This window comes from Aegilops tauschii, chromosome 3 (genome assembly GCF_002575655.3).
Source record: "Aegilops tauschii subsp. strangulata cultivar AL8/78 chromosome 3, Aet v6.0, whole genome shotgun sequence".
Taxonomy (NCBI): domain Eukaryota; kingdom Viridiplantae; phylum Streptophyta; class Magnoliopsida; order Poales; family Poaceae; genus Aegilops; species Aegilops tauschii.
The window spans coordinates 472,548,968-472,574,571 of NC_053037.3; positions in this window are offsets into that span (position 1 = coordinate 472,548,968).

The window sequence follows — 25,604 nt, forward strand, 5'->3', positions numbered from 1 at the left end:
TATACCTCAGGTGGGCGAGATGTCGTTTAGGCGGGCGGGCGGGATCTGCCCACACGACGACAGCGAACAAGGGCGCGGAGGATCTTTATCTGCGCCAGCGCCGGCTCCGAGAGGATGGTGCGCATCGGCTTCCTCCGTCGCCGACGGCGACAACGTCAACGCTGCACCTCCTCACCTCCCGCAGCGGACGGGATTCGGCCGAATCTGTGACCACCGGTGAGGAGAGAGATAGAGTGGACACTGTCATCTTGTTTTGATATGGAGAGGGTGAGAGAGCGAGACGCGAGAAACTCTATCAAACAAGAGGCTATAATGGAGTAAAAAATCTCTCCATAGCAGTGGTTTTAAATAGAATACGCGCGTTCCCGGAAAAAAGAAACGAAAACTGGCGGACAATTTTTCTAACGTACCAAGAAAGAAAACTCGATCAAAAACACGCCCCCGCTTCCAGGTCGCGAGAGTCGTCGCGCACACACACATAGACATAGACATGCATATCCGTGTTTACGTAAAATTCCATTTCCATCTCCATCTCCAATCATATTTGTCCAACTGGCACATTATTTACGTTGTTAATTATATACGCAGCAATATTAACGTACAACATCTCTTGTTTGCGCACGTTCGGACCGCTGCCACGGCCGGTCCTGACCAACCCGAACCCTCTTCATCACCCGCGCGTGCTTCCCGCCTGAAACGGTTAGTGCCGCATTCATGCCCGGCCAGAGCGGACGCGACCTCTCACTGGCGCCGGCATTGAAGCGGCGCGCCGGCCGAGAGAGCGTCGCCCGCGCCGCTTCCGGGTGCACGCGGCTGCTCCACGTTCAAAGGTCGCAATAGCCGGCTACAACATGCATGTAAAAAGTTCTTGGGAGTCCATGCTACAGCTAGCTGTCCTCCCCCAACTCGTCAAAAATTTCCAGTAGTGCTAGTACTCCATGGAGCGATCCATCGACAAGCAGGTGGGAAAGTTATCGTATACTCGGTTTGCGGTGAGTGGCATGCCGAGCAACCGTGTGGGGTCGAGCCGTGGAGGAGGGTGAGACACGAACACGACAGACGTGATTTAAACGTTGGTTTTGCTCGATGGCGCGATCCAACAAAACGAAACGTTGGTTTCTCTCCGTTTCCATTTTTTCTCCGGAAAAACGGAAACTTTCCACTCCATTTTCATTCCTATTCCAAGGTTGCCCCGTTACAACATTCTATCAAATACAAAGGAAAACTAACACGCATGCTGATGCATCTCAATGATTCACAGATCATAGCCAATATTTACTTCACAACTAAAGAAAAATGTTGTGAGAGCATGTACGAAAGAAAAACTACTGATGGGGTCACTACGACTTAAACCCTAAACTCTAAACATGATTTAATTTCCTGGCCAGGTAGAACCTGTCGAAGGAAAGATGGCTGGCACCCTCGGATCATACGATGCTTTTGTGCAGTTCCACTAAAATCGACCTGAGCATCCCTGATGGCAAAGATATTGAAGAAATGTGATTAGAATAATAGTACTGGCACTAGTTCATGAGACATAAACTCATCACAAGTAGAAGCTGGTAGAAGTAGAGAAAGATCGACATGGAGATGGAGCTACGGTAGTGGAGCAAGCCGGCTCCAAAAGGAAGATGGACTACCTGGGATGTCGGGCTGTAGCTAGAAGGGCGGTTGGGATGCGACATCGGCCCATACCACGGTGACCCCCGATTGGGACGCACCGACTGTGGGTTTTCTCCCTCGCCGATGTCGACCGCGTCTACGCAGAACATTGTTCCCTTCCCCCAGCTGCGGGATCAGGCCCGTCGTTCTATGCTTGTGAAGAGAGCAACCTAAGCAAGCAGGCTTGTAGCTTAGGCTCCTGCTAGTGTATATATAGTGGTTTTCTTTTTCTCTCCATATCAACCATTTTATATTGCGTACGTGTCATTCAAGAGTGAAATGATGGTTGCTTCTTCCGACTAACTTACTTTGTGATTTGACTGCTCCTTAGTGGCCCCTACACGTACTCCCCCTACGTGTATGCAACAGTCATACGTACACATGGACGCAAAAACACGTGCGACGCCCTAATGCATGCATGTCCGAGCACACGACGGAACACACACGGTCACGCTCAAGTGCTCAACCTACATGTGCATGCACACACATACTCAGTCAGGGTGAGCTAGTGACCGTATAAACACCGGAAAATATATATATTGAGCGCAATGAGAGTATTATGAAGTCCACTGACCGTATTTTTACAAATATACAGTGACAGACAGTGTATTTATCTCGTTTGAAATTAAGACAATATTAACCGGAGAGGAGGCAGTATGGACTAGCATTACTTTGCTGTGTCCCATCAACTTGCCGAACGAGGAGAAGGTTGCAGGACGGGAGAAGCTTGCGCGCGGTGGCTCGCAGGACAAGGAGAAACTTTTGACTAATGCAAGCTCTCCCTCGCTCAGGCGGTGGACGTGCAACAGTTAATTCGGTGTCAGATTGCCAGAAGCATACACTATACTACTAGTGCTATTATTGTTCGACTTCCTGAATAGGCGAACAGCCAAGCGCAAAGTAAACAGGTCAGCAAACCTTGCGGCGCATCTTCGTGTGAACCGTGCGGCGCATCTTCGTGCGAACCGTGCTTGCTGCACTTTGAATGTGACCGAGAGCTGGCTTGATGAAACACCTCGCTTCCTACTTCTTTTTTTGCGGGGTACCTCGCTTCCTAGTGACCAGTGTCTTGGCTGATCGTCCTAAGAATGCTTATATATGAATAAAGCTCTCTCATTTACCCGCAAAAAAGATTAAGCCATATTAACCGGAAAGGAGGGAGTATGGACTAGCACTACTTTTTGGTGTGTCCCGTCAACTCGCAGAACGAGGAGAAGCTTGTAGGACAAGGTGAAGCTCGCTTACGCCTTTTGACTAATGCAACCTACCCTCGGTGGACATGCATCCGTCCATTCGGTGTCAGATTGTCAGAGGCATACACTGTAGTACCCAACATGCGGAGTACCATCATTGTTCGACTTCACGAAGAGGCGAAGAGCCAAGCGCAGTAGTACGAGTAGTACTACTACTAGAACCGCATGGTGGAGCGTCTGTACTCTTATTTTTTTATCTCTGATAAAGTACACGGTTATTCCGGAGAAGGGCGGAAAACGGCAGCCCAACATGTAATGAATGATATCGATCAACCAACCATGCTAGAATATATCTTGGCCTCCGTGCGAGCCCGTCTGTGTGTTCTCGCTCCTCGTCTCTCTCAAGGAACGGCGGGTTGGCTCTTTGCCGTCAATTGAGATCGGTTTGCTCACACTCCTGTCCCACATGTTAGTGATATGCCAAGAGGAGGTGCGTTGACCGACTGGCCATATGCGTACTTGGTTTTGCACCTTCATACTACTCCTCCCTCCGTCACAGTTTACAGCGCGCGCTTCATTATGATGCATTTCTCTCAATGCATTTCCACCACCAGAGAGACTTTAGACGCGTTTGGTTTAATGCTCAATTAATTAGGGCGTGGTAAACGCAATCAAGTCCACAATTTTCTCTCCATGTACTGTACTACTACGGAGTGGAGTAAGTGCATGCATGTGTGTACCCGGGGTGGAAGCACTGCATGCATGTGTGTACACATTATTCCCTCTAGTAATAGACGGCGTGCTATAACTACCAATGCTATTTTTCAGGCCGATCGCTAGTCGCCTTGGTCCCACATATTTTTTTTCTTTTTTCTGAAGCGCGCTGTATAAACAGTGACGGATGGAGTAGTATGAGCGGATTCAAAGAAGAGCGTATTGATGGTTGCTTCTTCAGAGCAACTTACAGTGGGAAAGGCGGGGCTTATGATTTGACTGCTCATTACTCACTATTAATGCGGCGCAACGACCGGGCTGAGTCTCCCATGCGGTTGTGCACTACCCCCTCGGTTCTTAAATATACTCCGGAGTATTTGTCTTTCTAGAGATTTCAACGAGTGACTACTCAAATATTTGTCTTTTTAGAGATTTCAAATGGACTGGCACATACGGATGTATATAGACATATTTTAGAGTGTAGATTCACTCATTTTGCTCCGTATGTAGTCACTTGTTGAAACCTCTAGAAAGATGAATAGAATATTTAGGAACGGAGGGAGTACACATACGAAGCAAAATGAGTGAATCTACACTCTAAAATATGTCCATTTGAAATTTGTAAAAAGACAAATATTTAGGAACGAAGGAGTATAATTTTGTGCATGGCACATGGACCCGGATGATGAAGAGGCTTCTGGCAATGCTATCAAGCTTCCATCATTTGTTTACATAATTGACGTACTATACAAATAATTTTCCAGCGACATGAAATTGTACAATGGTGTGAGCTTTCAGCTTTTGTTTCGCGTGTCTTGCCATCGATGCTCATTCGGAAACAATAAAAAACTAACTTCCTTGCTAATGCATGTCAATTATTAGCAGATCAGAGCTAATAATTACATCACAACTGAAGATAGAGTTGTGAGAAGGTGTTAAATTAAAATTGATCCATGCTTTCATTGGCAGCAACGTCCCCCCAGCTCTGTCTAAATCAACAAGGCATGTTGGGAAAAAAGTAGCTGTCTGGAGCATGCAACATTCCGATCATTTTGTGCAGTTCCACTAAAATAGAGCTGAGCGTCCCTGTTCCAAAGATATTAAGTGTGATTACGATAATAGAGGACTGCTGATGAAACAATAAACACACAAATAGAAGCCGGTCACCTTTGTAGTCTCTCTTAAGACTAACTAGTTGGAGAAGATTAGGCTCGGAGTTGGATGAGGAGGATAGAGCAAAACCAATCTCCCTTTGTGCAGTCGCACTGAAATGTAGAGACGTTGCCTGTGTGACATTTTAGTACAACTGCACAAAACACTCTTAAGAAGAAGAAAAAGTGATTTGTGCAATTCACCAAAAGGTCGCAATAGCAACGAGTAGAAAGGAAACAATTACTGGCCAATAACAGTTGATGACACATGCGACGACAAAAAAGAAGCATATTCCTTGTCCTAAGGGAAGATAACAACACGGTTGTGTTTGTCTAAAACGGTGTGAGGACGAGAATGCAACATGGAAAGTACGCCGAACGAGCTACGTTTTGGGCAAAGAACTATGGAAGATCCACATGCAGCGATGTGGGAAGACGGGCAGCGGAGCAAGGCCGGAGGGGATACCTGGAGGTCGTCGGGATGTAACTAGGTGAGCGGCGGCGGGCGGAATCTGCGAGCAGGTGGCGTAGGCCCTGCCGCGCCGGAGCTTGGTCACAGAGAACGGCGTGTACCGCAGATCGGGACGTGCTGCCTCGGCGCCGTCAAACGGAGAAACGATGCACTTCCTCCCTTTCCCCCGGCGGACGGGATGCGGCCGGATCAGTGACCAATGGTGAGAGAGAGAGAGAGGCCACCGCAGCCTTGTGTGAGATACTCTGAAGCGCGACAAACCAGGCAGGCAGGCTCCATTGTATATAGTGAGCGGACTACCTTTTTCTCCATAAAAATCGTTTTATATTCTGTGTACGTGCCATTGAGCGCTATAACTTTATTTAATAATAACGCGGCAACGCGTCAAGTCGAACTTTGTTTCGTGCACGCGTGGTACACGACCTCCCTAGGTAAACAACCACTACAGGCATTCAAATTAGCACGTGGGCTGCCATTTCGTAAAGAAATGAACTCCACTGTGTACCCGCGCGGGTGTGGCTGGGCACGAAGCGTGAGTACGTGCACGGTGCACCTATTCTCTTCTTGTATACGTACACCACCTACGTGGGGTTGTGTGAGAGAGATACAAACCTAGAGAGATATAGTGTGTGGGTTCTTGAGAGTTTTTTTTTGGGGGGGGGGGTCAATCAAAAAATGTAACATATGCAATGTGTGTGAAATAGAGTCCTGGATATAACATATATATAGAGGGGGCGATCCACGAGAAGAGAGTGGAGGTATCATCGGCTTGAGGTGTCCATAGAATCGAAGAGAGGGATGATGTGTGTGTGTGTGCGCGCGCGATCGATAAAGGAGTGCCATCGAATTTGTGTGTGCCCACGTCAAAGATATAGAGTGGCTGGCCTACTGGAACGTGAGATGGGACATGTGCAGTTTGTCTCTGTGGCATGGATACCTACTTGCAGCGCTCGACTATCGGTGTGTGGTGGGGGAAGAGGGAGGCCCAATTAACTATAGAGGTACAATGGCTGGTATATGTGTGTAGGAGGAGAGAGGCCTACCTCATGTATTAAGGAGATCGATCTGCCTCAGGTATTAAGGGAGATCGATCGGCATCCATGCATATGTGCAGGAGAGGAATAAGGTTGGGAGAGAGACAGAGCTAGAGTGTTGGAGGGGGTGGTAGTGGAGTTGCTTCTAACAAATGGTGGGATAGGCTTGCTAGACAAACGGAGGGCACGCCCGCAATATCAATAAGAGAGGAGATGGCTGCTTGTTGTCTGTCCACGTGCATGTGAGAGACGGGTCAGGAGGCATGCACGAATGATGAGGGGGCCGATGTGGCTGTGGTAAGCAAACGTAACTACATAGGAAGATCAATCGCCCTTTGTTAGAGAAAGGAGAGACATAACTTGTGAGGTACGTCGATCGATGGGGGGGTAGTTAAAGTCGATCTAGGTATATGTTGGGAGATCGATCAGTATACATGCATGTGTGTGTTAGAAGCAAATGAGGCACGAGGAGAAGGATAGAGAGAGAGGGATGCATGTAGGAGGTGGTACGAGAGGCATACTATATCGAGGGGGGAGGAGTGTGCGAGTACGAGAACGATGAAAAGAGTGGTGGGAGTGAGGCATGGACGGTGACAAGAGAAGAGGGGAAGCTTGTGTTTGTGCTAGGCACACCTGGCTAGAGAGGCATATCGATCGATGTGTGCCATAAAGAAGGAGCTGGGGGGCCTACACACCGTGGGTGAACGACCTAAAGTGAAAAGACGAATTTGCGCGATGGAGCTAGAGAATGCTGAGGGAGGGTGAGAGGGATGCGGCCGTGTGCATGCACAAGAGAAAGTTAGCGCTAGCTACAAAGATAAGAGGGTTGTGTGGGTGTAAAAGACGAATAGAGATCATATATACTTCATTATAAAAAGCCAATTCGGATATTTGAAGAATTTATCATAGTGTTTCAAACCGACACATGTGTGAATATATATAACGGTGATACACATGGTGTGGTTATGAACATGTTATACTACATTTAATATATTTTATCTCTACTCTTATAAAAAACGGAGTTGTTGATGATGGTGTGCCTGCCATCCTACATTATAGGCCGTCCGATTTATATCTGGCGTATAGCAAGGAAACTATGATGGTTGAAGTTGGCAACAATCATGATTGTAGATTCTTATTGAAATAGAGAAACGAATTCAAATTTAGTTCGAATTGCAGCGGTAGTATAGACATTTGGAATGCACTAAAATGTTGGTATGAGTAGGTTACATGCATTATACGGCAAGCGAAAAAATTTAATCGGACATAACATGGATTCATACTCCCTCCTTCCATCTATATAGGGCATAATGAGATTTTTAAGACCGCCTTTGACTATTGACAAGATTAATAGTACATGACATGCACAATGTGAAAGTTATATCATTGAAAGAACCTTTCACAGACGAATTTAACGGTGTGCTTTGTGTAAGTTGCATGTCATATATCATTGCTCTAATATTTGGTCAAAGTTAGCATCGAAAAATGCATTAGGCCCTATATAGATGGAAGGAGGGAGTAGCTTTGAATAGCATTTGTATAGTAAAACGGGGCAAGACTCTCTCTTTGTGTGGTGTGAATAGTTTTATTTTTTTCGTTTTCTTTTTGGTTGAGGGAACTGCGAATTGATTTGGTACGTACAAGTACAATATTACTATATGTTAGGCTTGTCCCTAAAATTCAACCCGCGTCTTGTTATATCCCGAAAATTCAGATATTGTGCTCCCAAAACTGGCGCATTCACAACCCGCGCCTTGCTATCCCGAAATTACAACACGCGCGAAAACTCCCTCTAGCTGCCAAATCCCGACACGCGAAATCCCCCTTCTAACCCTGAGCCGAAAGGGCCGCTAGTTCAAATTGGTGGGGGTACTTTTGTAACACACCCTACATTTTGGACAAGCGCGTCCCTAAGTCATGCTTCACCCCCTCCCATCGCCCCCTTTTCGCCATTCGAAATCCCAGGCCGTCATAACCTCTCCGCTCCAGCCGCGAAACCCCACCCTCCTCCGTCCGCCACGTCACCGCTGCCCAGCCGGAGCCTCTTCCCCGACGACGTCGTCCACCGCAATAGCTCGACGTCCCTTGTCCACCTCCCCGGATGAGGATCCATCGTCCATCTCATCGTCCCGCCGGTTCAGCCGCCCCATCCTCCACCTCCAAGGAGCTGCTCCGACGATCGCCTCGTCTATTGCGGCTGCTCCATCCCCACAGCGCCGCCTTAACCTGCTCCACCGGAACCGCAGCATCCTCGCCGACTCCTTGGACGAAGCCGAGGCCTACTCGGCGCCACCAAAGAGGTTGTACACTCATCGCATCGCACCTTCTCCTTAACTCGACCTCCCGCCGCCGACGGTGCTCCATCCCGCACCCCCATGGAGCGGCTACCTTGAAGCCGGTGCCGCGGGCGACATCTCCACGGCGGCTCTCCCCCAGTGCGAGGCCCCTTCGGCGGCGGCATCCATACCAGCCGGATCTGCTGCTGCTGCTCCGGCTCTCGCTCGCTCGCTCGCGCTGCTGCTGCTGCTCCGGCTCTCGCTCGATCGCTCACTCGCCCAGCTGCTGCTGCTGCTCTCCCCCTCGCTCGTGTTGCTGCTCTGCTCCGATTAAGCCACACTTTAGTCGACTGAATCGACTTTTGGGTCAGTCGATTTTCAGGGGTTGGGGGGGGGGGGCTCGCCGGAGTGAAGGAAGAACCACCCGCAGCGGGGACGGGGGCTCGCCGGAGAGGTACCCCACTATCTATCTTAGGGTTCAGGGTGGGGGCGGGGGGCCTAGAGGGCTGGCCGGGGCGAGTTGTTTCGGGGCGGCGAGGCGGCGCTGGGGCTGGCGGTTCGGCCGGTGGTGGCTGGCGGCTCAGGGGGGTGCAGGTTGAAGATGAACTGCAGGCCCTCCCTAAACTACATGTCAAGTGCCTCTCTGCTACCATTGCGTTCAGTTCCGACAGTAGCATTCAGATTCCACAGTAAATTTCAGTTTTGACAGTTAAGTTCAGAGTCAACAGTTTTTACCTCATCTGTTGTAGTCAGGTGGTTTTTGGTGATGTTAATTTTACATCCATTTTACATCATCTATTGGAGATGCTATTAGAATCCCACTTGAGATTGACGATGTCTGTCTTGTGCTGCTTCAGCCTTGACGTCTTACGGCTCACCGGAGCTGCTCCAACGACAGAACGATCCATCACAACAGAGCAGTGCCCTGGATGCCATCTACAGATTCCTCAGATCTCCCTCCACACCTCCGACAGCCACCTCTACCTCAACTGCTTCAGCGACCAACCCAATGATGCTGAGGCCGACACGACTACGGCAAAGAGGTTGTACACTTGTTGCATCACTTATTACTATACATTCACGTCGATCCATTAGGGCTATTTTGGTTCAACGGAAAAATGTCGATCCACTGGTTGTTACCATCACTCTAAATTTCTGCATGCTCTCATTACATAATCTCACCATATTTTTTTCGTATGCATGTCAGATATTGTACACAGTCATGCTGAACATGTAGAGAAAAAGAGAAGAGTTTTGCGCGGCAATACAATGTCATGCAGACATCGCTCCATGGTGGGTTCAATGGCAAACCCTCCCCACCCCTCTCCAGATTGTAATCCAGAGGAAGATATCTGTTCTGAGGCGGATTCAGACGCCGCTGACCACTCCTATTTACCCCCCAAGGTGTTTGCTCTACCTTGGCATGATGATGTCAGTCATATCATGCATATGTTGCCTTGCAGTGCCTACTTTTGACATCATATATGTCATCTGCTTAGTTTAGACATGTTCTGTAATGCCACCTGTTTAGTTTCTATATCATATACGGGAATTATGCAGTCTCATGTCTTTTAGCCAGCCATAATATATGTGAAATGTGCAATGCCATCCTGTTTAACCAGGCATCATATATTTGAATGATATCTTGCCCATCCTTTTCTTCATTACATTTCCATTTGTCGACAATGTTTGTACATTAAACTACTCTTCCTGTGAATCAGCCATTTGGGTGGGAGATGGAAAAATCTGGAGTGAAAACAAGGCCTTCAGAGCAGACAGTGCTACCTGTCGAAGCAGATCTCTTGTTGGGTCCCGATAGCTCCTCAGAGATGGATTCAGAGACAGATGACCAGTCCTATTCCCCCACTGAGGTGTATGCTGTAACTTGGCACGGTTATACTGCTCATATCATGCATACGGTGTCTTGCATTGCATAGTTTAGACATCATATACACAATATTCAACACCATGTTCTTAGTTCAGACATCATATCGAATGCCCTCTGTTTAGCATATAAATCACATATGTGAATTAAATGATGTGATCCTGATTACTTAGATAACATGTAGGTGAATTATGTCATGCGATCCTGTTTAGTTATTCATCATATCTTTGAATTATGTTATGCTATGCTATCCAGTTTAGATAGACATCATATATGTGAAATTATGTCATGCTATCCGTTTTAGTTAAACAATATACATGTCAACTATTTCATGCCCTCTTTTTTCCACACTATCTATTGCATCTGTCTCTCATACAATGTCTGTACATTCAACTATGTTTCCTGTTTATCAACCATTTGAATTGGAGCGGGTGATGCCAGTATCTAGCGGACTAAAAACATGGTCTTCAAATAAAACAGTGCTACCTCTTGGTGGAGATAGCACCCCGGTTGTACATGCACAAGAACCAGCCCTACCACACATAACCCAAACTCTCGCAGATTGTACCCCTACTGCGATGGACAGAGAACCAGCTTCACCCAATCTAACCCCAACCCCAGCCGATAGTAACCCAGTTCCTGTTGACACAGCACCATCTCCACCACCGAGCTCCCAAACAAGAGCAGTTAGTAAGGTAGCTCCAGTGCCCAAAGGGCCAGTACTATCACGGCGAACCCCAACTCCACCAATTAGTACGCCTATTCCTGTGGAGGAAGCACAACCAGCTAGTCGTAGTTTAGCATCTATCACATTTGATGTTGTTAAATCGTATGTGCGTATCTTCCCATCTTGGAAATATTATACTGAAGATGAAGGAAAATGCCAGTTGCAGGTGTTTGTCCAGGAGTTATGTGTAAGTAATGTTATTCATGGCAATTACTTTGCTTCGTCCCATACATCCTACCTCCATGATGGTTATAATACAACAAATTTTCCCATTTTTCTCTATAGAGAAGGACCGATTTGGAAACTCAGGATGAGGTAACCTGTGCTAATACCTTTGCTATCTTCAAGAATGCTTGGTGGCAGTATCGGAATTACCAGAAGAAAACATACTTCACCGGCAAAGAAACTCATCAAATTCCCTTACGTTCTCCTGAGACACATTTACTGGACGATGACTGGGAATGCCTTGTTCTGTACTGGTCCCGAACCAAGAATGTGGTAAGGTCTATGAGCTCATTTTCTATTTTTTAGTATTATATTCTTGCGTCTTACTGTACTCTGTTCATGTAGAACAAGTGCCTAAACCTGAAGAACAACTGTTCTAATTTAAGATTCCATTGCTATCATAGTTCAAAAAAGCGCTAGGCGTTAATTGTGCGTTTTGCCACCGCCTTGCGCTTTACTGACCAAAGCGCATGCTTATGCGCAGTTATGCGCAATGCGTTTTGCCAACGCCTAGAGCCTAGGCGCGCTTAAGCGCTCGCTTAGGCGCGCCTTTTTTAACTATGATTGCTTTGCTCTTGTATCACTGTATTTACTCATACAAACTTATTTTTAAATTGAAGGATCCAATCGAAACTCCAATGGCACAGCAGGTATGTTCACGCATGTTTCTTTAACAGGTTTGCTCTTATCAATAGCTCTGTTGATTTCAGTTTCAATTGTGTATACAGTTGACTTTCATATCATGCACATTACTAGCATCTCAACAGAGCCAATAGTGTTGTTGTACATGTAGACCCGTGGTACCCATCTGAAATCTTGTTGTGCCGTGTAGTTTCCCACGCTTTGTATTCTTTCACTGCTGCTTTGTCTTGAACTGATATGATTTGAACCGTGTCTCTATTTTGATTTGGCAAGACAATGCAGTGACCATAGGACATAGATATATGTTTGTTTGATGCTTTTATTATGTACTAGTACTTGGCAATAGAAGACTTGGTAGTTTAATCCTGTCCACCTTACTAATGAACTGGTTCACCGAAATGAGTTTCATATACTAGTACATGCTAAACTTGTTATGTGTCTGCTTGTTTCTTCTTTTAGAATGCTGACAGAATATTGGGGAAGAGTGCCTTATTAAGCAATGGTAAAGGAAGTAATGCAGATAAGGTTCATGATAGTGACACATCCTTGTTGGTCTCCAACAAAGCTGATAAAACAACTAAGGAAGACTATCTTGAAGACAGCGAGACAACCCCAAAGTCCTGTCTTGGTTTAGTGTTCGACTTACTGGCCACTACCGCTTGCACAAGCTATTCAAACTCACTGTCTGAATCAGTTCAGTTTCTTGAGTCTCAACTACAAGCTGAAAGACATCGATCAGCTGTGCTGCGACAAGAAGCGGAAGGACCGCGGAAGTCCCTGGAGCATTCAGATGCATACTTTCTGGTGCAACAGCAAGCGTTGGAGGATTTTAGCGCCAAACAGGACAAAGCTAATCAGCTTGCGAAGCTTATTGCCAGCATGGTGAATACCCAGGATAACGTTTCTTGAGCTCTTCTGAAGTTGTTTCAGTTATGCTCTTGTTTTGCTGCCGCGTTTATTTGCACTGGTAGCCAATTTTGACGGCCAGTGTATGTAATGTGCTGCTTTGTTCCCTATATTTGCAGTGGTGGCGAACTTTGATGCCTAGTGGATGTAATATTTGTAATAGCGGTAATAGGCTAGCGTTAATTGCTTGCTTATTTATTTCCTTATTGTCTTGTTTAGTTGTTTGCTTGTAGTCACTGCAGTTCTTTATCTATTTTTTTCTAGTGGCCACAATAGCCTATTTTTGGTAACTAGGCCAAAATAATTGTGGCAACACACGGACTGTTGTAACCATGGGCCTCCTACAGGCCGTATGATCCATGGGCCTTCGTCCGGCCGTAGGATCCATCGGCCTTCTATACGGGCCTTAGGGTCTATGGGCCTTCTACGGGCCGTACGATCCATGGGCCTTCTACGGGCCGTACTATCCATGGGCCTCATACGGGCCGTAGGATCCATGGGCCTTCTACGGGGCGTATCATCATTTTGCCAATCATGGGCCGTACTATTCGTGGACAATAACGGGCCGTTAATAGGCCGTATTTGATAACTCTATGAAAACAGCCCAACGGGTTTTTTTACATGAAAACGGCCCAACGTATTAACGGTCCGCAAACGGGCCGACTGTAACGACGGGCTGAATTTGGCCCACAAGCAGAAAATGACAGTAACGGGCCGTATGTAACCGAATGATGCAAATGAGTCCAAGAATCAATGGGCCCTGAGAAGGCCGAAAGATACCTTGGGCTGGAAACGACCCAATGGAATAACGGGCCGTTAATGGGTATAAAGTGATACACTGTTCATTACGGGCTAGTTTCACCACGGGCTGTTAATGGGCCAAGAGTTACAAAGGTCCTCATATGGGCCGAAAGAAGTCATGGGCCACACATGGGCCGGAAGTTAAAACGGGCTGAATCATATTGGACGGCCCAGATGACACTACTGGGCCTAATTCGGATAGGGCGTAACGGGCCCTGGGTTAGCGGGCTGTAAATGGGCTATATGCGAACATGCCGTTAACAGGCTTTCCGTGGGCCGGCCCGCCACCTTTTGACCAAGTCAAACGGGCCGGCCTTTTCACAGGAATGGGCCTCTGTTGGGTCGTGCCACGTGTCGCCGTATCATAGGCGCCTTCGGTCCAATGAGCGGATGACATCTGTCCCAACGGTGAGCCGACACGTGTTTCCTCCAGCCAATGATGATTTTACACGTGGAAAATCCCCATTGGTCGGGGCTGTTAACGGGTTATCGGATCCAAAACCCGACCCGATAGCTTAACGGCGTTCCGTTACGGTGGATGCCACGTGTCGGTCACCCTTGACGAAAGCACTTCTGTGACGCGCGATTTATCGTCATGGAAGTGGACACTTCCGTGATGATAATTTCGGTAATGTCATGGAACACTTCTACGACAGCACAGGTATGACTATCTTGATTCTGTCATAAATTTGTCATAGATGTACATGCATGACAAAAAACACGACCTACTGTGACAAACACGTATCATCACGGAAGTGTATTTTTTTGTAGTGCTTGCTTAAAGCATTACTCCGTTCTTATAAACTTAATACTCTAGATGCATGCTGGATAGCGGTCAATGTGTGGAGTAATAGTAGTAGATGCAGGCAGGAGTCGGTCTACTTGTCATGGACGTGATGCCTATATACATGATCATACCTAGATATTCTCATAACTATGCTCAATTCTATCAATTGCTCGATAGTAATCTGTTTACCCACCGTAATACTTATGCTATCTTGAGAGAAGCCACTAGTGAAACCTATGGCCCCAGGGTCTATTTTCCATCATATTAATCTCCCAACAAATAGCGATTTCTGGCGCCGTTTATTGTGCTTTCTTTACTTTCAGTCTTTATCATAAAAATACCAAAAATATTATCTTATCATCTCTATCAGATCTCACTTTTGCAAGTGGCCGTGAAGGGATTGACAACCCCTTTATCGCGTTGGTTGCAAGGTTCTTATTTGTTTGTGTAGGTGCGTGGGACTTGAGCGTGGTCTCCTACTGGATTGATACCTTGGTTCTCAAAAACTGAGGGAAATACTTACGCTACTTTACTGCATCACCCTTTCCTCTTCAAGGGAAAACCAACGCAGTGCTCAAGAGGTAGCAAGAAGGATTTCTGGCGCCGTTACTGGGGAGTCTACGCACAAGTCAAGACATACCAAGTACCCATCACAAAACTCTTATCCCTCGCATTACATTATTTGCCATTTGCCTCACGTTTTCCTCTCCCCCACTTCACCCTTGCCATTTTATTCGCCCTCTTTTCCGTTCGCCTCTTTTCCGCTCGTTGCTTGTTGCCCTATGGCCCTACCTAGATTTGGTGATCTTCACCTTAAAAGGTTGGAAGAGATTGAAAGCAACGTCAGAAGCTTTATGAATTTGCAATTTGAGCATAATAATTTCTTTAGAAACGAGCTCAAGGAACAAAAAGGCTTTATGGAGTACATGAACAAAGAACTTGATGACATGTCTACGGAATTTTATGGTTTGAAATTTCAGATTGCTCGTCTTGAAAAATTAATAGCTGAAGTTTCGGATAAGCAGGCCACCTTAGTTAATAAGATGGCCACTAAACTGGAAAGTTTTTATGAGAATAAAGATGAAGATCTAAAAGTTATTGTTGTGTCCCCTATTAAATCTTTGTTTTGCAATATGAATCTTGATAATGATGGGACTGGAGATGAGTTAACTTTAGTTAGAAGGCGTCCCAAAAATTCGGAGTTTTTGGATCTTGATGCAAAAATTGTTAACAGTGGGATTAAAGAGGTTAAAACTTTAGATAGCAATGAACCCACTATTTTGGATTTCAAGGAATTTAATTATTATAATTGCTTTTTGATAGATTGTATTTCCTTGTCAATCCGTGCTAAATTCTCCTCATGCTTATAGTCAAAATAAAGCCTTTACTAAACATATCGTTGATGCTTTGATGCAATCCTATGAAGAAAAACTTGAGTTGGAAGTTTCTATCCCTAGAAAACTTTATGATGAATGGGAACCTACAATTAAAATTAAAATTAAATATCATGAATGCTATGCTTTGTGTTATTTGGGTGCTAGTATTTCCACGATCCCAAAAACTTTGTGGGATTTGCTAGGTTTTCGTGAAATTGATGATTGCTCTTTAAACTTGCATCTTGCGGATTCCACTATTAAGAAACCTATGGGAAGAATTAATGATGTTCTTATTTTTGCAAATAGGAATTATGTGCCCATTGATTTTATTGTTCTTGATATAGATTGCAATCCTTCACGTCCTATTATTCTTGGTAGACCTTTCCTTAGAACGATTGGTGCAATTATTGATATGAAGGAAGGGAATATTAGATTCCAATTTCCATTAAGGAAAGGCATGGAAAACTTCCCTAGAAAGAATATTAAATTACCTTATGAATCTATTATGAGAGCCACTTATGAATTGCCTGCCAAAGATGGCAATACCTAGATCTATCCTTGCTTTTATGCCTAGCTAGGGGCGTTAAACGATAGCGCTTGTTGGGAGGCAACCCAATTTTATTTTAGCTTTTTTCTTTTTTGTTCTGTTTAGTAATAAATAATCCATCTAGCCTGTGGTTAGATGTGTTTTTATGTTTTAAGTAGTGTTTGTGCGAAGTGAAACCTATATGATCTTCTTGGTTAATAGTTATTTGATCTTGCTGAAAATTCCAGAAACTTTCTGTTCACGAAAACAATTGTTAAAAATCACCAGAACGTGATAAAATACTGATTCCAATTGCAGTAGATTAATAAACAAATTATCTAGGTCTTCCTGTATTGGTAGATTTTTCTGAGTTCCAGAAGTTTGCGTTAGATACAGATTACTACAGACTGTTCTGTTTTTGACAGATTCTGTTTTTCGTGTGTGCTTTGCTTATTTTGATGAATCTATGGCTAGTAAAAGAGTTTATAAACCATAGAGAAGTTGAAATACAGTAGGTTTAACACCAATATAAATAAAGAATGTGTTCATTACAGTACCTTGAAGTGGTGTTTTGTTTTCTTTCGCTAACGGAGCTCACGAGATTATCTGTTAAGTTTTGTGTTGTGAAGTTTTCAGGTTTCGGGTAAAGATTTGATGGATTATGGAACAAGGATTGGCAAGAGCCTAAGGTTGGGGATGCCCAATTGGCACCCCAAGGTAAAATTCAAGGATAACCAAAAGCCTAAGCTTGGGGATGCCCCGGAAGGCATCCCCTCTTTCTTCTTCGTCTATCGGTAACTTTACTTGGAGCTATATTTTTATTCACCACATGATATGTGTTTTGCTTGGAGCGTCTTGTATGATTTGAGTCTTTGCTTTTTAGTTTACCACAATCATCGTTGCTGTACACACCTTTTTAGAGAGACACACATGATTCGGAATTTGTTAGAATACTCTATGTGCTTCACTTATAATTTTTGAGCTATATAGTTTTTGCTCTAGTACTTCACTTATATCTTTTAGAGCACGGTGGTGGTTATATTTTATATAAATTATTGATCTCTCATGCTTCACTTATATTATTTTGAGAGTCATAAACAGCACGGTAAATTTCTTTAATTATGAAATTAATCCTAATATGCTAGGCATCCAAGATGAGCATAATAAAGACTTCCATATTGAGTGCATTGAATACTAGGAGAAGTTTGATACTTGATGATTGTTTTGAGATATGGAGATAGTGATATTAAAGTCGTGCTAGTTGAGTAGTTGTGAATTTGAGAAATACTTGTGTTGAAGTTTGCAAGTCCCGTAGCATGCACGTATGGTAAACGTTGTGTGACAAATTTGAAACATGAGGTGTTCTGTGATTGTCATCCTTATGAGTGGCGGTCGGGGACGAGCGATGGTCTTTTCCTACCAATCTATCCCCCTAGGAGCATGCGCGTAGTGCTTGGTTTTTGATGACTTGTATATTTTTGCAATAAGTATGTGAGTTCTTTATGACTAATGCTGAGTCCATGGATTATACGCACTCTCAACCTTCCATCATTGCTAGCCTCTTCGGTACCATGCATTGCCCTTTCTCACCTTGAGAGTTGGTGCAAACTTCGCCGGTGCATCCAAACCCCGTGATATGATACGCTCTATCACACATAAACCTCCTTATATCTTCCTCAAAACAGCCACCATACATACCTATTATGGCATTTCCATAGCCATTCCGAGATATATTTCCATGCAACTTTCCACCGTTCCGTTTATTATGACACGCTTCATCATTGTTATATTGCTTTGCATGATCATGTAGTTGACATCGTATTTGTGGCAAAGCCACCATGCATAATTTTTCATACATGTCACTCTTGATTCGTTGTATATCCCGGTATACCGCCGGAGGCATTCATATAGAGTCATATTGTGTTCTAGTATCGAGTTGTAATCATTGAGTTGTAAATAAATAGAAGTGTGATGATCATCATCCATAGAGCATTGTCCCAAAAAAAGGGAGAAAGGCCAAGTAAAAAAAGGAAGGCCCAAAAAAAGAAAAAAAAAGAAAAAGAAAATAAAAAGGGGCAATGCTACTATCCTTTTTCCACACTTGTGCTTCAAAGTAGCACCGTGATCTTTATGATAGCGAGTCTCTTGTTTTGTCACTTTCATATACTAGTGGGAATTTTTCATTATAGAACTTGGCTTGTATATTCCAACAATGGGCTTCCTCAAATGCCCTAGGTCTTCGTGAGCAAGCGAGTTGGATGCACACCCACTTAGTTTCTTTTGTTGAGCTTTCATACATTTATAGCTCTAGTGCATCCGTTGGGAAATCCCTACTCTTTGCATTGACATCAATTGATGGGCATCTCCCTAGCCCGTTGATTAGCCGCGTCAATGTGAGACTTTCTCCTTTTTTGTCTTCTCCACACAACCCCCATCATTATATTCTATTCGACCCATAGTGCTATATCCATGGCTCACGCTCATGTATTGCGTGAAAGTTGAAAAAAGTTTGAGATTACTAAAGTATGAAACAATTGCTTGGCTTGTCATCGGGGTTGTGCATGATGAGAGCATTCTTGTGTGACGGAAATGAAGCATGACCAAACTATATGATTTTGTAGGGACGAACTTTCTTTGGCCATGTTATTTTGAGAAGACATAATTGCTTAGTTAGTATGCTTGAAGTATTATTATTTTTATGTCAATATTAAACTTTTATCTTGAATCTTTCAGATCTGAACATTCATGCTACAATAAAGAAAATTACATTGAGAAATAGGCTAAGAAGCATTCCACATCACAAATTCTGTTTTAATCATTTAGCTACTCGAGGACGAGTAGGAATTAAGCTTGGGGATGCTTGATACGTCTCCAACGTATCTATAATTTTGATTGTTCCATGCTATTATATATTCTGTTTTGGATGATTAATGGGCTTTATTACACACTTTTATATTATTTTTGGGACTAACCTATTAACCGGAGGCGCAGCCCAAATTGCTGTTTTTTTGCCTATTTCAGTGTTTCACAGAAAAAGAATATCAAACGGAGTCTAAACGGAATGAAACCTTCGGGAACGTGATTTTCGGAACAAACGTGATCCAGAGGACTTGGAGTGGACGTCAAGCAACCAATGAGGAAGCCACGAGGCAGGGGGCGCGCCCTCCACCCTCGTGGGCCCCTCGTGGCTCCACCGACCTACTTCTTCCTCCTATTGTACCTATGTACCCCCAAACCATCAGCAGAGGAGCCAAAACCCTATTTCCACCGCCGCAACCTTCTGTACCCGTGAGATCCCATCTTGGGGCCTTTTTCGGTGCTCCGCCGGTGGGGGCATTGATCACGGAGGGCTTCTACATCAACACCATAGCCTCTCCGATGATGTGTGAGTAATTTACCTCAGACCTTCGGGTCCATAGTTATTAGCTAGATGGCTTCTTCTCTCTCTTTGGATCTCAATACAAAGTTCTCCTCGATTCTCTTGGAGATCTATTTGATGAAATCTTCTTTTGCGGTGTGTTTGTCGAGATCCGATGAATTGTGGGTTTATGATCAAGATTATCTATGAACAATATTTGGATCTTCTCTGAATTCTTTTATGTATGATTGGTTATCTTTGCAAGTCTCTTCGAATTATCAATTTGGTTTGGCCTGCTAGATTGATCTTTCTTGCAATGGGAGAAGTGCTTAGCTTTGGGTTCAATCTTGCGGTGCTCGATCCCAGTGACAATAGGGGAAACGACACGTATTGTATTGTTGCCATCGAGGATAAAAAGATGGGGTTTATATCATATTGCATGAGTTTATCCCTCTACATAAAGTCATCTTGCTTAAAGCGTTACTCCGTTCTTATGAACTTAATACTCTAGATGCATGCTGGATAGCGGTCGATGTGTGGAGTAATAGTACTAGATGCAGGCAGGAGTCGGTCTACATGTCATGGACGTGATGCCTATATACATGATCATACCTAGATATTCTCATAACTATGCTCAATTCTATCAATTGCTCGACAGTAATTTGTTTACCCACCGTAATACTTATGCTATCTCAAGAGAAGCCACTAGTGAAATCTATGGCCCCCGGGTCTATTTTCCATCATATTAATCTCCCAACAACCAATGATTTCTGGCGCCGTTTATTTTGCTTTCTTTACTTTCAGTCTTTATCATAAAAATACAAAAAATATTATCTTATCATCTCTATCAGATCTCACTTTTGCAAGTGGTCGTGAAGGGATTGACAACCCCTTTATCGCGTTGGTTGCAAGGTTCTTATTTGTTTGTGTAGGTGCGTGGGACTTGAGCGTGGTCTCCTACTGGATTGATACCTTGGTTCTCAAAAACTAAGGGAAATACTTACGCTACTTTACTGCATCACCCTTTCCTCTTCAAGGGAAAACCAACGCAGTGTTCAAGAGGTAGCAATCTACTCCTAGATCAAAATTGTACTCCCTTGCCAAACTCGGGGCAGGGTATACAATAGGTCTGGTACACAACATGGCATACTTTATAGAACCTATGGTTGAGGCATAGGGAATGACTTTCATTCTCTCTCTCTATCTTCTGCCGTGTTCGGGCTTTGAGTCTTACTCAACTTCACACCATGCAACATGGGCAAGAACTCTTTCTTTGACCGTTCCATTTTGAACTACTTCAAAAACTTGTCAAGGTATGTACTCATTGAAAAAACTTATCAAGCGTCTTGATTTATCTCTATAGATCTTGATGCTCAATATGTAAGTAGCTTCACCGATGTCTTTCTTTGAAAAACTCCTTTCAAACATTCCTTTAGGCTTTCCAGAAATTTCTACATCATTTCCGATCAACAATATGTCATTCACATATACTTATCATAAAGGCTGTAGTGCTCCCACTCACTTTCTTGTAAATACAGGCTTCACCGCAAGTCTGTATAAAACTATATGCTTAGATCAACTCATCAAAGCATATATTCCAACTCCGAGATGCTTGCACCAGTCCAAAGATGGATCGTTGGAGCTTTGCACACTTTCTTAGCACCTTTTAGGATTGACAAAACCTTCTGGTTGCATCATATACAACTCTTCTTTTTAAAAAATCCATTAAGGAATGCAGTTTTGTTTATCCATTTCCCAGATTTCATAAAATGCAGCAATTGCTAACATGATTCGGACAGACTTAAGCATCGCTACGAGTGAGAAAAACTCATCGTAGTCAACACCTTGAACTTGTCAAAAACCTTTTGCGGCAATTCGAGCTTTGTAGATAGTAACACTACTATCAGTGTCCGTCTTCCTCTTGAAGATCCATTTATTCTCAACGACTTGCCGATCATTAGGCAATTCCACCAAAGTCCATACTTTGTTTTCAAACATGGATCCTATCTCAGATTTCATGGCCTTAAACCATTTTGTGGAATCTGGGCTCATCCTCGCTTCCTCATAGTTCGTAGGTTCGTCATGGTCTAGTAACATGACTTCCAGAACCGGATTACCGTACCACTCTGGTGCGGATCTTACTCTGGTTGACCTACGAGGTTCGGTAGTAACTTGATCTGAAGTTTCATGATCATCATCATTAGCTTCCTCACTAATTGGTGTAGGCATCACTGGAACAGATTTCTGTGATGAACTACTTTCCAATTCGGGAGCAGGTACAATTACCTCATCAAGTTCTACTTTCCTCCCACTCACTTCTTTCGAGAGAAACTCCTTCTCTAGAAAGGATCCATTCTTAGCAACGAAAATCTTGCCTTCGGATCTGTGATTGAAGGTGTACCCAACAGTTTCTTTTTGGGTATCCTATGAAGACACACTTCTCCGATTTGGGTTTGAGCTTATCAGGCTGAAACTTTTTCACATAAGCATTGCAACCCCAAACTTTAGGAAATGACAACTTAGTTTTCTTGCCAAAACACAGTTGTGTCATCTCAACGGATTAGATGGTGCCCTATTTAATGTGAATGCAGTTGTCTCTAATGCATAACCCCAAAACGATAATGGTAAATCGGTAAGAGACATCATAGATTGCACCATATCTAATAAAGTACGGTCACGATGTTCGGACACACCATTACACTGTGGTGTTTCCAGGTGGTGTGAGTTGCGAAACTATTTCACATTGTTTCAAATGAAGACCAAACTCATAACTCAAATATTCGTCTCCGTGATCAGATCGTAGAAACTTTATTTTTCTTGTTATGATGATTTTTCACTTCACTCTAAAATTCTTTGAACTTTCCAAATGTTTTATACTTATGTTTCATCAAGTAGATATACTCATATCTGCTCAAATCATCTATGAAGGTAAGAAAATAACGATACCCACTGTGAGCCTCAACACTCATCGGATTGCATACATCAGTATGTATTATTTCCAATAAGTCAGTTGCTCGCTCCATTGTTCCGGAGAACGGAGTCTTAGTCATCTTGCCCATGAGGCATGGTTCGCAAGCATCAAGTGATTCATAATCAAGTGATTCCAAAAGCCCATCAACATGGAGTTTCTTCATGCGCTTTACACCAATATGACCTAAACGGCAGTGCCACAAATATGTTGCACTATCATTATCAACTTTGCATCTTTTGGCATCAATATTATGAATATGTGTATCACTACGATCGAGATTCAATAAACCATTCACCTTGGATGTATGACCACAGAAGGTTTTATTCATGTAAATAGAATAACAATTATTCTTTGACTTAAATGAATAACCATATTGCAATAAACATGATCCAATCATATTATGCTCAACGCGAACACCAAATAACTTTTATTTCAGGTTCAACACTAATCCCGAAGGTAAAGGGAGTGTGCGATGGTGATCTTATCGACCTTGGAATCACTTCCAACTCACATCATCACCTTGCCCTTAACTAGTCTCTGTTTATTTTGCAACTCCCGTTTCGAGTTACTACTCTTAGCTACTGAACCAGTATAAAATACCGAGGGGTTGCTAAAAACACTAGTAAAGTACACATCAATAACATGTATATCCAATATACCTTTGTTCACTTTGCCATCCTTCTAATCCGCCAAGTATCTAGGGCAGTTCCGCTTCCTGTGACCATTTCCTTTGTAGTAGAAGCACTCAGTTTCAGGCTTGGGTCTAGCTTTGGGCTTCTTCATGGGAGTGGCTACTTGCTTGCCATTCTTCTTGAAGTTCCCTTTCTTTCCCTTGACCTTTTACTTGAAACTAGTGGTCTTGTCAACCATCAACATTTGATGCTTTTGTTGATTTCTACCTTCGTCGATTTCAGCATCATGAAGAGCTCGGGAATCGTTTTCGTTATCCCTTGCATATTACAGTTCATCACGAAGTTCTAGTAACTTGGTGATAGTGACTATAGAACTCTGTCAATCACTATTTTATCTGGAAGATTAACTCCCACTTGATTCAAGCGATTGTAGTACTCAGACAATCTGAGCACATGCTCACTGGTTGAGCTATTCTCCTCCATTTTGTAGGCAAAGTACTGTCAGAGGTCTCATACCTCTTGACATGGGCATGAGTATGAAATACCAATTTCAACTCTTGGAACATCTTATATGCTCCGTGCCGTTCAAAACATTTTTGAAGTCCCGGTTCTAAGCCGTAAAGCATGGTGCACTTAACTATCAAGTAGTCATCATACCGAGCTTGTCAAAACGTTCATAACGTCTACATTTGCTCCTGCAATAGGTCCATCACCTAGCAGTGCATCAAGGACACAATTTTTCTATGCAGCAATGCGGATAATCCTCAGATCACGGACCTAGTCCGCATCACTGCTACTATCATCTTTCAACATAGTTTTTCTCTAGGAACATATCAAAAATAAACGTGGAGCTATATCACGAGCTATTGATCTACAACATAGTTACACTAATACTACCAGGACTAAGTTCATGATAAATTTAAAGTTCAATTAATCTTATTACTTAAGAACTCCCACTTAGATAGACATCCCTCTAGTCATCTAAATGATCACGTGATCCATATCAACTAAACCATGTCCGATCATCACATGAGATGGAGTAGTTTTCAATGGTGAACATCACTATGTTGATCATATCTACTATATGATTCACACTCGACCTTTCGGTCTCAGTGTTCCGAGGCCATATCTGCATATGCTAGGCTTGTCAAGTTTAACCCGAGTATTCTGCGTGTGCAAAACTAGCTTGCACCCGTTGTATGTGAACGTAGAGCTTATCACACCTGATCATCACGTGGTGTCTCAGCACGAAGAACTGTCGCAATGGTGCATACTCAGGGAGAACACTTATACCTTGAAATTTTAGTAAGGGAGCATCTCATAATGCTACCGTCGTACTAAGCAAAATAAGATGCATAAATGATAAACATCACATGCAATCAAAATATGTGACATGATATGGCCATCATCATCTTGTGCCTTTGATCTCCATCTCCAAAGTACCATCATGATCTCCATCGTCACCGACATGACACCATGATCTCCATCATCTTGATCTCTATCAACGTGTCGTCACATGGTCATCTCGCCAACTATTGCTTTTGCAACTATTGCTATCGCATAGCGATAAATTAAAGCAATTACATGGCACTTGCATCTTATACAATAAAGAGACAACCATAAGGCTTCTGCCAGTTGCTGATAATTTCAAAAACATGATCATCTCATACAAAAATTTATATCTCATCATGTCTTGATCATATCATATCACAACATGCCCTGCAAAAACAAGTTAGACGTCCTCTACTTTGTTGTTGCAAGTTTTACGTGGCTGCTACGGGCTGAGCAAGAACCGTACTTATCTACGCATCAAAACCAGAACGATTTTTCGTCAAGTATGTGCTGTTTTAACCTTCAACAAGGACTGGGCGTAGCCACACTCGATTCAACTAAAGTTGGAGAAACTGACACTCGCTAGCCACCTGTGTGCGAAGCACGTCGGTAGAACCAGTCTCGCGTAAGCGTACGCGTAATGTCGGTCTGGGCCGCTTCATCCAACAATACCGCCGAATCAAAGTATGACATGCTAGTAAGCAGTATGACTATTATCACCCACAACTCACTTGTGTTCTACTCGTGCATATAACATCTACGCATAAACCTGGCTCGGATGCCACTGTTGGGGAGCACAGTAATTTCAAAAAAATTCTACGCACATGCAAGATCATGGTGATGCATAGAGGGGAGAGTGTTGTCTACGTACCCTCGTAAACCGTAAAAAGAAGTGTTATGACAACACGGTTGATGTAGTCGTACGTCTTCACGA